This window comes from Octodon degus, unplaced genomic scaffold (assembly GCF_000260255.1).
Source record: "Octodon degus isolate 3935 unplaced genomic scaffold, OctDeg1.0 scaffold00177, whole genome shotgun sequence".
Classification (NCBI taxonomy): Eukaryota; Metazoa; Chordata; class Mammalia; order Rodentia; family Octodontidae; genus Octodon; species Octodon degus.
In genome coordinates, this window is record NW_004524753.1 from 5,071,780 (window position 1) to 5,074,597 (window position 2,818).

General features: G+C 46.7%; 1 pseudogene; it reads right to left on the bottom strand.

Moving 5' to 3' along the window:
• Positions 1-562: 562 nt before the first annotated feature.
• Positions 563-2,256, bottom strand: LOC101579790 (annotated as a pseudogene).
• Between the last annotated feature and the right edge of the window lie 562 nt (positions 2,257-2,818).

The following is a 2,818-nucleotide window of genomic DNA, read 5'->3' on the forward strand; positions in this document are numbered from 1 at the left end:
CCCTAACTCTGGTGGTTGCCAAGAGGTCTTTTTTTTTTTTTTCTTTTAAAGTTTTAACATTTGTTTGTTTTTTTTTTTTGGTACTGGGAACCAAACTCAGGACCTCACATTTGGCAGGCATGCACTGTGCTGTTTCCAGCCCTTCTTTAACATTTAATAGAAATTATGTACAATAAATTTTCACCATATTTTACATAAGATAGCCCACCACCAAAGTTTACATAGCTTAGAAGACAGCTACTTAAGGAGGTCCCAGTCCTGTGGAATATTTAGAGCTCAGTTGGGAAAAGCGTTCAAACCAGGTTAAGTGGATATAATGAAGAAAGGCTAAGATGCAGGCCTCTGGGTAGAGTCAGATGATGGGACCAATATTTCAAAGGCACCATTCTTTTTTTTTTTTGCGGAACCGGGGATTGAACTCAGGCCCTTGCACTTGCCACAGAAGTGAAAAGGCACCATTCTTAAACACAGGCCCCCACCTAGCCATCTATGTGGATTCCTGCCCACAACTTAGGAAGTATTATTCCAAAGAGGAATTTCCCATTAAAGTCCCAAACATTCACTGAATCCCAGAGATAGGGATACCTCTCCTCCTGGCCTAGAGTGGGAGGAACTCCACAACTTGCATACAATTGACCCATTTTCCCCAATTTTTGCTTTTATTTAACTACAACTCTAACCCAGAAGGAAAACAAGGCAAAATTGCCCCATTTATATAAAAGATGATCAGAAATACTTCTTTGAGGAATGGGAATTTCAAATTGACCAAATCAAATAGTTCCTAGAATAAACCATCAACTAACAGAAGTAGATTCTGACTTCCCATTCACAGTAGCAAGTCAACTTTGAGGCAGTGGTGCACAGACTTTCTCAGAATTTTGAGATTCCTGGAGTCTACACCCATGTCCAGCCATCTGCATCTAGCCCAATATATCCACTGAGCCTTCAGCAGTTTCTTTGACTGAATGATCTTCAAGGGTTATGGAAGGATCAAAAAGCAAGGGTGAAGGAGGGCACTGTATTCCATCACCTACAACATCCAAGTCATCACTGAACTCCAGTGGTAAACTCTCAGTGGGCTGGCGCTCAGGAGCACTCCAGTACAGATCCATGGGGCTGGCTTCCAGGCCATCTGGCACAGATAGTAGGCAGATGAGGAGGCAGCTGGAAATGCAGTGGGTAGCAGGGATCCTCAGAAAGGCTTACAGGGATGGCCTTGTTGGAGGGAACCTCTTCAGATCCCTGGCAGCATTTGATGAGAATTTGATTCATATCCTGACAAATATGGGTAAGGCAGTGTCTGGTTATTGGAAGAGACTGACTGGAACAGCGCACGTCACCCACAAAGGCCAAGCACCTCTGACTGGACCACATGCTGTGAGCCTGCTGGGCAGCACCATCTGTGACCGGCACTCTGCGTTCCTTCAGTATGGAGTAGTAGCAAGGCTCTACTCCATAGCGCTGGCGATACCACCGGAGACATTTTAATCACTTTAAGTTCTCTCTTTCTTTGGCTAAAAGTCCCTCTGGGCCAGTCAGGAGACTGCTGCCTAGAGCTTCATGTTCCACTCTGCGGTTATGTAAGTACCGGCGCTGCTTCTCCTTGAGCAGATGCCGAAGTCGTTTAAACTGATCTATGTACAAAGACTGCAAACGAATTAACTTCTCACACATGATCAGGGCCACTTCTGCTGTGTAGACACCAGCATGTTTCAGGGGATCTTCTTGATCACTGTCTATGCTATCAACTTCACTGTCAGGGTTGCCTCTCCTTGTCTGATCCACAGTAATGGGTTCCTGGTCCCCATCACTCCAGCTGTCTTCATCCAGTATTCGGCTGGCTTCACTATGGATACCTTCTAGAATCTGAGACCTCAGCTCCATCTTTGCATAGGAACTCAGCTGGCACAAGAGTGCATCTCCCATAGGCCCTGGGTTGTTGTTCTTCATTTGAGCATGCAGCGCTGGAACATTCCTTCAGGCATGTTCAGCACAGAACAACACACCATCTTTCTTCTCTGGCTTCAGGGTAGCACTGGGACATCTCTTTCCATTCTTCATGGATATATAACTGCATTGCTTGAAGGGTGCATTCTTGTCTTCAAGGATATGCTTAATGCAGAACTCCTGTCCTTCCAGGCGGGGCTGTGAGCACGGATGATGCATGAAGGAGCAAGTCTGGGGGTCTTGGGCCCTGGGCAGTGGTGCGATCCTCCCAAGGTTGGTCAGCAAGATGTGAATCCGAATCCTGGTCATACCAAAACCCAAATGCCACACCGCCTTGCCAGGCCTCCTCCAGCAACTTGCCAAGAGGTCTTTAAGTACCCCCCAATGCTGTGAATTATTGTCGGTGTCACCCTCAAGAGCCCTCTGGGTTTCCCCATTTAGCTGTGCTGTCCTCTTCCAGGTTCTTGTAGCTCAGGTCTTGGAACCTGGGGCTGCATTCTGTAGACTGCAGGCCAGTTCAGTGTTGTTCCCCCTCCGTCCCATTGCTCTTTGGCCAGGTGCCAGCCACCTGAGACACAGGTGGGTGTAGAGCAATGAGCCAAATGTCAAGGAGGCTGCAGCCTGGAGGAAGAGTGTGCTGCACTGGGGACTCTTTTAGGCCTGCTTCCTGGGTGCCACCGGCTCTGCACTCAGTGCTCTTGGTCACAGGTCTTATGGGCTAAATCCAACATATTGTGTCTTCTTTTAAGCTGAGAATGTTTGTATTTATTCATTTATTTTTTTACATTGTGAAAAGTTTGTGCACCCAAAAGAAACTCTGTGACCTAAACTGTATGGGACTTGAGAAGAGCTTTGTGAGATTCAACAGGTA